The sequence below is a fragment of the Eupeodes corollae genome, chromosome 1, assembly GCF_945859685.1.
Source record: "Eupeodes corollae chromosome 1, idEupCoro1.1, whole genome shotgun sequence".
NCBI classification, from domain to species: domain Eukaryota; kingdom Metazoa; phylum Arthropoda; class Insecta; order Diptera; family Syrphidae; genus Eupeodes; species Eupeodes corollae.
This window is the reverse complement of record NC_079147.1, coordinates 58,209,385-58,219,325: the sequence shown is the minus strand read 5'-3', so window position 1 is coordinate 58,219,325 and position 9,941 is coordinate 58,209,385. Positions and strand designations below refer to the sequence as shown.

Here is a 9,941-nt window from a genome sequence, read left to right as displayed (position 1 = left end):
GCCATTTATATAACGAACCAAGTTCTTGAAATAGTTAATGGAAAATTTGCACTACTTTGTATAAATTTGTAAAAGCTGCTCTAAGTTATAGAAACCAATTTTTAGAAGAAGAGTTTTGACAAAAACAAATACTCGATGTTCTATGTATTATTCTTTTTTTTCTATTATTTCTTTATTTAAAATTTCAAAGTTATTATTTAATATCATCTAATGCACAATTATTAATAAAGTACGTTATCATAAAATTGTCAATGTGGCAGAAGGATTTTAAAATAAAATAAAAGAGTTTTACAAACTTAAAAATGTAAACAATTGCAATAAAATCTCATCTTTATCCATCTTATTTCTTAACTTTCTTAAGACTTTCAATACAACTGATGAGGTAAAATAAAGTTTGTTTTAAATCATATCCTGAACTAAATATTTACTTTTTTTTTTTAACAAAAGGATACAAAACAATAGAGATGAAACAATCAATTCACCCGCTTTGACATTTCAACAAAATTAAATTCGTCTCCCAAGCTTAGATGTGGATTCTTACAAATTGTAACTATTAACTGACAATAGTAAAACGAATCTATTGCTGTAAACCGTAACAATTTCGATAGTTAACAATTATTAGAAAAGAAGTAACCCATATGGCCTTACCAGTTTTACGCAAGTGGCTTTAAATTGACGCCAAACAAGTAGGGGACCGATGGAGCCGCTACAAGTAGGAAGCACGAACCAATTTAATTCAATTTAATCGATCTCAGAAGGAGATGGGTAGTGAAAAACCTCCTGAGAAACCTTCTGAGATCGATTATGAAATTTCTAAAATGTCCGCTTTGGATTTTGTTGAATTTGGTAGCCGAGGCGATGTCTTACCGCAAATGATCAATAATGAATCTTGCAGCTGTCTTATCAAATCTTGAATTTATTTATTTTATTTTCTCAGGTTTATGCCGGAAAACAAAACCATTTACCTGTAGTGCCGATAAAACTTTTTACTCTGTATCGTCATATTTTGAAAATGGTTCAATTTTGGCTTCGCCACATCTTCCAAGTTATTTATATCTTTTGTTATTCAATTGTCCGAATCCATTTCGAAATTAAATTTGAATCAAATATTTTTGTTTAGTTTATGTTTGCAAATTATACTAATGTCACTTCAAAGCTGTCTTTTAGACAGAGAATGTAGTAGATATTGATTATTAGTATACCCGCAATTTAACTCGCTGTTTAAATTTAACTCAACAATACCTAAACGTATGTTTAGCGATTTATTATTAGTAAGGCCCATAGAATAAACACCGCCTTTTGCAGAAAAAGGTAATCAAATCAAACAAACCTAAAATTCTTTCCGAACCAAATAGAAATCGAAACAAATGACACAAAACGTCATCTGCAGAAATTTCTTCTCGACAGCGCAGTCGAAAAGTTAACACCTCCTTCAATCAATTGACAGTTCAATCGAAACAGCTGGTCCAGCTGGAAGTAAAGTTAAATAAATCGCGACTTCAATTAAAAGAATTGAAAATTAAAATAAAACTTTAACTTCTACTCATTTATACTCCATATAAATTATATTAATAAGAGTAATATTTTCTACCTCTCTCAAATGATTTCCTCATTGTCTACTTTAGTGAATTAAATTGTTCCAAAACAAAACCAAACTTTTATTTTATTTTTGTGTAACTTAACCTCAACACACGTCGTCATCCATCCACGTCCAGTGCCAGTGCAGTTCCAAATCCAAAGTTAAAACAAAATTTATTAAAAAGTAATTTCTTTTTTCAATCTATTCAAAGACATAGCACTCCCTCTTCTCTTTGCCACAACATTTTTGTGATTATGATTCCACAGCAACTCTAGAGAAACCTTTAATACAAAAAAGAAAAAGAAAGAGAAAAGTCACAAACCAAAAAGTAAAAATTGGCAAAATTTGCAAATTAGTGAAAAGTTGTGCAAACCAAAATCACGACGACTAACCGACGACAAGACCAAGACGACGACGGCCACCCGCATTATATAATTTTCTTTATTTTTGTTTTTGTTTCTCTCTTAAATCAAATGATAGCTGCTGGCGATTCTTCCATTCATAAAGATTATCTAAACCTCGCCAAAAAAGTGTGTGCTTAAGTTATTTTTTTTAACTCGAAACTGTTACGCTAGCCATAGCCAGAACGAAACGAGCGTGTGTGCTTAAAAATAGAGTTTTATTCTTAAAAGAGATTTACAGATTCTTCAAAGGTGCAGCGTCCTTGCACTAACCCAGCTAGCTTTTATATTATTTACTATTTTTGTGTGTCGTTAATAAGCTTCCGATAGCAACTTAATACAACACCATCAACGATACTATAAGCAGTTGTCTTGCAGATTTGCGAAAGAAAAAGGTAAGTAATGTTTATATTTTTATTGACAGAGGATTGCATTAAATTCGCCTTATATTTCATCACAATCGTAAATCCTATGGAATAGGAGAAAGATGTGGGTACATCTGTTTTTGTATATTGCTCGTCTCGTGTTGTGTCGACAGAGAGAACGAACGACAATCAATTGACAAAGGCGCATGCCACAACAAAAAATGTTTTCTATTTTGATTGTTTTTCCAATAAAATTTTGTTATTATTTTTGTTTGCATTGCAATGACAACAACTTCTGAAAGCGGGTAGTTTTATGTTGGTTCTTCCTTAACCCCATATACCATAAACTCAACATACTTAACTCACATCATGTAGGTACATATTTTGTAGTAGAGAAACATTGAACTTTAAAATACAAAAAAAAAGTGCCTGGAGATGGAGACAGAGACACAACTGATAGCACGATGGAGTAGGTACATAATTGCAGTGGGATTATCCACTCTGTTTAAGTTCTCCAGCACATAGTCGTAGCTTTAATGTTTTTATTTAGTTATATTTTGTATAGAGAGAGTATAGACACAAAGCAATTCATTGTTGCTTTTTTATCTTATCATTATTGGAACTGAGAATAATTTGCGTCAAAACAAACTTGCAGTGTACGGGTGCTCCGCGATGCATCGAAGTTAAACAACTTTATTTTTATGGAAATAGATTGATTGATTTTTGTTTTGATTTTGTTGAAATGGAGATGCTGTTTTTTTTTCTGTTTGTGGGACAGAAGAGAGAAAAGCTGCGTTGATAGGTCAATGGTTCAGAGATGGAATTGAAAATGCTTTGACTAGGTCATGTCGGTCGTGCACTTAACATACTGCATGCATGTATCGAGTCCCTGGTTAAAGGTTTTTCTACTTTTTTGTTTTACTTAAATAAATAGGTCATATAGGGAAATGCATATACCCTTATTTCTATGCCGTTGTATCCTTTTATATTGTACATATGTATAAAATATAGGTACAGTTTAAGTTATCTGAAGACCGCAACGGTTTTAATAATATTTAAAATAAATTACAGTTGAATAGGTACCTAAAATTTGGTTCCATTTATTTCTGAAACTGAGCATTTAGGCACATATGTACATACTTCAAAATTTTGGGATAAATATTTGTTTGTATTTATAATTATACAGATATGGACACTAAAATAGATACAGAGACAGTTGCTAGGAGTAAAACCAAATGAAAACAACAATATTCATTAGAAGTAAATTTAACCGTTATCAAAAAAAAGTTAAACTCTCTTATGCAAAATAACATGGGCTTTATTTTTTTGCTCGTTGATTGTTTGGAGATGAACCGTTCCTTAGGTAAGACTGTGTTTTTGGTGGACTTTAAAATAGAAACACAGGCCATAATATTTAAGTAGGATACAAAATATTAGTTTTTACCTTTATAAGACAATAAATTCACTTTAGGAAGTAAAAATAAATTATTTTAATAATATTACAATTAATTCTGAGGAAAACATGGGTCGCGGTAGGCATGTTCCCTAGAAGAGAAAGTTGTCATTTTAGTTCTACGAAGTGAAGAAAAATCTTTGAGGGAAATAACCAGAATAATGAGCAAATCTCTCAAGTTAATTGCAAATCAATTGGTAAAACCAAGCAAAACAACCCCAAGAGAAGACTGAAAGATAATTTGCGCCTTACAAGTCTTCAAGTAAAATAAAAAACAAACTACAGCTTCCAATAACTTCCAGAACTGTTCTTAGAAGACTCGTCGAAGCTTATTTGTTCAGAAGGATCGCAAGAGTGGTGCCCTTTATACGGAAACAAAAATATAACAATGCGGATTAAAGTCGAACCCAATCATTTTGATTGTGGAGGGCCAAAAGGAGGCAAAAAGTGGAGGAATCTTTTGTGGATGGGTAAAACAAAGATGAATTTGTAAGGAAGTGATGGCAGACAAACCGTTAGAAGACTTAATTTAAAATAACTTCTTCTTAAGGTGGCGCTACAGTGCGGGGCGGACCTGGGCCTCAACCAACAAGCGTCTCCAGCCAGCTCGGTCCCTAGCTAGCTGTCTCCAGTTTCGGACGCCAAGTTGGTTGAGGTCCTCTCCGACCTGGGTGCGCCACCTGAGTCGTGGTCTTGCTCTACTGCGCCGTCCCTCGGGATTGGAAGAATTTTTCTCTCGAAGCATCCTAAGACGCTCTCATCTTTCTTTGACAGGGTCCAGGCCTCAGCGCCATAAATGAGAACCGGGATGATGAGTGTCTTATAGATGGTGATTTTACATGCTCGAGAGAGGACTTTACTTCTAAATTGACTTTTAAGTCCAAAGAAGCAGCGATTTGCAAGAGTTATTCTTCGTTTGATTTCAGCGCTGGTGTCGTTGTCTGCATTAATAGCGGTGCCTAGGTAGACAAACTACTCCTTAATCACCTCAAAGTTATAGCTGTCCATGGTGACGTTTTGACCTTGATAGAGCAGCGTGCATTCTCCATCGTCATTCTGCACAAACGAATAAGTTTGACAGGGATGCCAAAACTAGACATTGCTCGGTAGAGCTCTTCCCTATAGATGCTGTCATACGCGGCTTTAAAATCGATAAAGAGATTTGATCGTTTTGAAGCTCCTGGGTTTTTTCCAAGATCTGCCGTAATGAGAATATTTGATCGATAGTGGACTTTCCTGGTCTGAAGCCACACTGATAAGGACCAATCAGGTTGTTGACGACTGGCTTCAGACGTTCACATAATACGGCAGAGAGGATCTTACTCGTATATGCAATGTTAAGGAGACTGATGCCTCTGTAGTTGGCGCAATTTAGAGGGTCTCCTTTCTTATGTATCGGGCACACTATGCTGAGATTCCACTCATTGGGCATGATTTCTTCCGATCATATTTTGCAGATGAGTTGGTGCATGCTCCCTACCAATTCATCGCCTGCTGCTTTGAATAGTTCGGCAGCGATGCCGTCAGCTTCAGCAGCTTTGTTTGACTTAAGTTTAGATATAGCTATCTTCACTTCGTCAAGGTCGGGTAGGCGGAATTGTTGATTTGCGTCGCCGAGGTTGAGTGGTTCTATCTCCCTTACAGCGGAATTCGGTTGGTCATCGCCGTTATATAATTTGAAGAAGCGATCTTTCCATATTCTCAGCATCGACTGTGGTTCTACTACAAAGTTCCCTTGATCGTCTTTACAGGCTTCGGTTCGTGGCTGGTACCCTTGGGAGGTTTTTTTTACCTTTTGGTAAAATTTACGAACCTCATTCCTGTTGTGACATCCCTCTATCTCCTCGATCGCGCGCTTCTCATGCTCTCTTTTTTACCGTTTCAGAAGCCGGTGTTCCTCTCTCCTCTTCTGCTCGTAGAGCCGTTTTGTATGCCGTTTTGTATGCCTCTTGTTTCGCTGCGTGCGCTTGCCGGCATTCGTCGTCAAACCAGGGGTTTCGCTGTGGTGGCCGTGTGAAACCTAGCACTAAAGGCGGCATCTCTGATGGCTGCAAGGCAATGTTGCCACTGGTTTTCAATGCTTAATGCAGGCAGTCTTACGTTGAATCTTCTCACAGTACTTCCTTGTTTTGGCTTAGATCGGGATATCCATAGCCGTACCTTGGCTACAACGAGGTAGTGGTCCTAGTCAATGTTGGCCTCTCGGAATGTTCGGATATCCTGGATACTGTAGAAGTGTCGTGCGTCGATCGCAATGTGGTCAATCTGGTTGACGGTTGATTGATCAGGAGATTTCCATGTCCCCTTGTGGATATTAAGATGCGTGAACTGCGTACTAGCTACCAGAACGTCTCGCCCCGCAGCGAAATCGACCAGCCTGAATCCGTTGTCGGAGGTAGTGTCGTGCAGGCTGTATCTCCCGATTATGCCACCAAAGATGTCTTCTCTTCCTAGCTTGCGGATTGTCGTGATGCGCTCGCTCACACTGTTGAAACTCAAGACTTTTTGCCTGAGCCTAGTTCCAACAACAAATCCACACCCAAATAGACGCTGTCTTTGTTCTCGGTAGCAGTCGCCGTAGTAGATATCGCAGTCTTTTTGTTTGCGTTTGCCCGGTCCATCCCATCGCACTTCTTGGATGGCTGTAATATCTGCCTTGCAGCAGTTTAGGGCTTCCGCTAATTGTTCGGCTGCACGTGGTCTGTTAAGGGACCTAACATCCCACGTACATATCCGAAGTTCGTTGTCCTTATTTCGTTTGCGTGGGTTGTCAACAATGAATCCGTCCGTATCCGAGGCTTTTTGGTGCTTGAAAACTATGATGTTTTTCCGTGGCCAGGAAGTCACCCCGACGGCACAACCCCCAACCTGGAGGGCCAGATCCTTAGTATAACTCCAAGGAAGGGGAGCCGGATAAACCGCTCCTTACAGGCCTGGGCTCCGAATATGTCGAAGAAGCCCTATAAGGTGTTCACTAAGTAGTAGATAGACAGAGGTGGGCTTTGAGAAAAACCTGTGGACGCTTGTGTCCTCTTGAATGCACATGTCTACCATTTGAACATCATTTAAAATAACTTAATCCCAAATAATCTAGAAAACGGTCAAGAATGGTTTTCTTGATATGGCGTTGTACCAATGCATTTGATTTAGGGGAAAATAGATCAAAATATGAAGGTGAATATCATGAAAGATACGAGAACATGACTCTCAAATGTGTTCTACAGGAGGAAAGCGACCCTTAGCACACATCCAAAATTGCTCAAAAGTATTTTAAAGACCAAAAAATCAGCATAATGGAGTGGTCATCCCAATCGCCTGACTTAAATCACATAGAACATTCATGGTGAACTAACACATTTGCCAGTAAATCTATTACAATCGATTGTGGAGTAGCATAGACCTTATCTTTGACTTAGCCTCTAAAAGTTAATTAACAGATCTTGGTACCCAATTGGAGAAATAACACGGGCACAAAATTTTATTATAAAAAGAACTTATTGCAAAGTTTTTACCATATTTTACGTACGTCAAAAATTATCCGGGAATATCATTTATGAACGCTATGGCCAAAATTATTTGCGGGTTTATAATAACAGCATTTAAACTGACTTCCAAGCGGGTTTGACGAAAAACTATTGTACTATTCATCAGATATTTGTTTAAACGTCAATTGTCAAAGCATTCTACGTTCTCACAATAGTTTGATACTAAAGCTAGTGTCAAACAAGGATGCCCTCTGAGTGGTTTGCTGTTTGCGTTGTTTATTAACGATATTGGCAAACATCTTCCTGGTGGGATTCGGATAGCTGGCACTACAATCAATCTTCTCCTGTATGCCGATTATCTAGTGATCCTTTCAGAGTCATCAGAAAATTTGAAGCTTATGATAAAGGACTTGCAATAAATACTGAAAAATCCAAAATCATGGTATTCACAATATCTTCTCACAGTTGGTTCTTCAATGGTTGCTGAATATGACATGGAGGAATATTCCACTAATTCTGTACCCTCAATGAAAGCAAAAGAAGACTGCTTCCATTTTATAATGTTAAGACACCAAAGACTAAGATTACTGAATTACTTAATTACTTACTTACTTATTTACCATTTAGAACTGTGAATTGCTTAATTTCAATTCTCTGGGTTTAATTTTTGACTATGCCACTTAAGTAATTTCACGGTTGTGCCTCTTGCAAAGAATTGACAAATGATCCAACAAAAATATGAAAAGTGATTTTAAAATAAGCCCATTGAATTCGGCATACAAATCTTGGTTACGTCTATCCCTGACATTATCCGCACATGAGAACCAACCAAGCCTTTAACTTAAGTGAGTTAGATTGATGTTAAATTGACTTTAAGTTTAAAAGTGTTGTGTGTTTTAAAACAAATTGTTCTCTGCTGAAAACAACTCTCCATTTATATATTTCTATAGTATAGATGAATTTAAAGAATATTTACAGAGATTTAATTTGTACATGATTTACAGTTTTTCATTAAAACTCAAAAACACACTTTTTTCTTGAACACAAAACAAAAACAAAATAAAATAAGATCGAATAGCTGATTGTTTATTATCTAATACAAGATTAGAAAAATATTTTGAAAAAATATGCATATTTTTTTGTCATATTTATTTCTGGATTATAAAAGAGACGATATTGAAACATTTCGCATTTGATTATTGTTTGCATACCTATAAGCTTTTGGTATACATATATGTTTATTGTTTTAAACTTTTAAGTTATTGTTTTCATAATAAATATGTATTTAGATGATCGAAGGAAGTAAAATTTAATGATATTTATGCAAAATCATGACTTTGTTGTTGTTGAAATAGAGAAATGAAACCTTGCGAAACAATTTATTACGAAATAAATAAAATGCAAGATAAATTATTACAAAATAATAATATCGAGTTGTAATAGCACCACGAGCAATTCGAACATTGGTCAAAAGTAATAAATAATACACAGAAATATTAAATTTAACATTACAGTACAGGAACCGACAGAAGTTTGGAGTAGTTTTTATAAAACCACTATTAGTGAACATAGCGTTATAGAAGGTATTAGCGCCTACTTTGGAGCGTCTGTTGGTTAGAAAGCTGGACTTTAATTTCGTTTGGTTATTCCAATCCTTCACAGTTCTGAATGCAATGCAATTAGAGCGCCTACAAATGATTTTTACAGAAGTTTCTTAATTTTCAACAGACTAAGCCTAGTCTTGGAAGACTACTACTTATATTTCCGGTTTTGGTAAGATCAAGTATCTTAGTATCTTATCCTCAGATTTGTATTTGATGTCGGTTTATTCTGCTAACATAAGGTTAAATACTTTATCTATATTAAAACGAATTAAACAATGATCTGCTGTCCACTACTGTAAGTTGGTGTCTTAAAAGTCTGTAACAATTTAGTCACATGTGCTTGGATATTTAGGCAACATATAAACGTAGAGTTCAGAATTGTATACTACATTTGTTTCCGGAAGTTTTTGATTTTTGTATCATGAAAACGAAACTGGTACAACGATAATCCATCGAACGATCTTAAACGATTTTCTTTACCAGAAAAAGCTAAATGCATAGGTTCTAAAAATTGATTGAAACCGATCTTGAAAAACGATTGAATTTGTATTTTTTGTGTTCCAAACATTTTTTGAAACTCCCCAAATAATTAAATTCAAATCTTTGAGAGTTTTCATCAGCTTATAAAGAGATAACTCAATCGCTTCAAATTAAATTTGTCAACTTATTTTCAATTTCGATTTCATGTTCGGATTTGGAAGGTTTATGTAAAGAAATATTGAATCATTTGATGGGTTGTAATTTCAAATCTTCAGTTCTTTTCTTTGCATAAATATTTCATTAGCCATACACATCGACGAAAAAATATTTTTTTTACATGCAAGCTTCACAAATTCAGACTCCAGACCAATATCGTCCGCGGTTGGTAGCAGTATAATGTGTATGCAGTCGAGCGTCCGAGACGGTCGTCCAAATTGTTTCGACCCGATATCGGTCAATAATTCGGTTTTAGTGTACGCCAGCCGTTACTAGAGCCATTATAGCGGAATTCTGTATCCAATACAATACAATCTTGAAGAAATAGCAGTGAAGATCAAACTATTATGAGGTTCCG

General features: G+C 35.9%; 1 protein-coding gene across 1 annotated transcript in view; it reads left to right on the top strand.

Annotated features, from left to right (window-relative positions):
* The first annotated feature begins 1,853 nt into the window (after nucleotides 1–1,853).
* LOC129941450 (3-hydroxy-3-methylglutaryl-coenzyme A reductase) overlaps nucleotides 1,854–9,941 on the top strand; it is a 178,702-nt gene continuing 170,614 nt past the window's right edge. The window contains exon 1 of the mRNA XM_056050078.1: nucleotides 1,854–2,375. The gene's annotated coding sequence lies outside the window, so the exon portion shown is untranslated. The remainder of the gene's footprint in view (nucleotides 2,376–9,941) is intronic.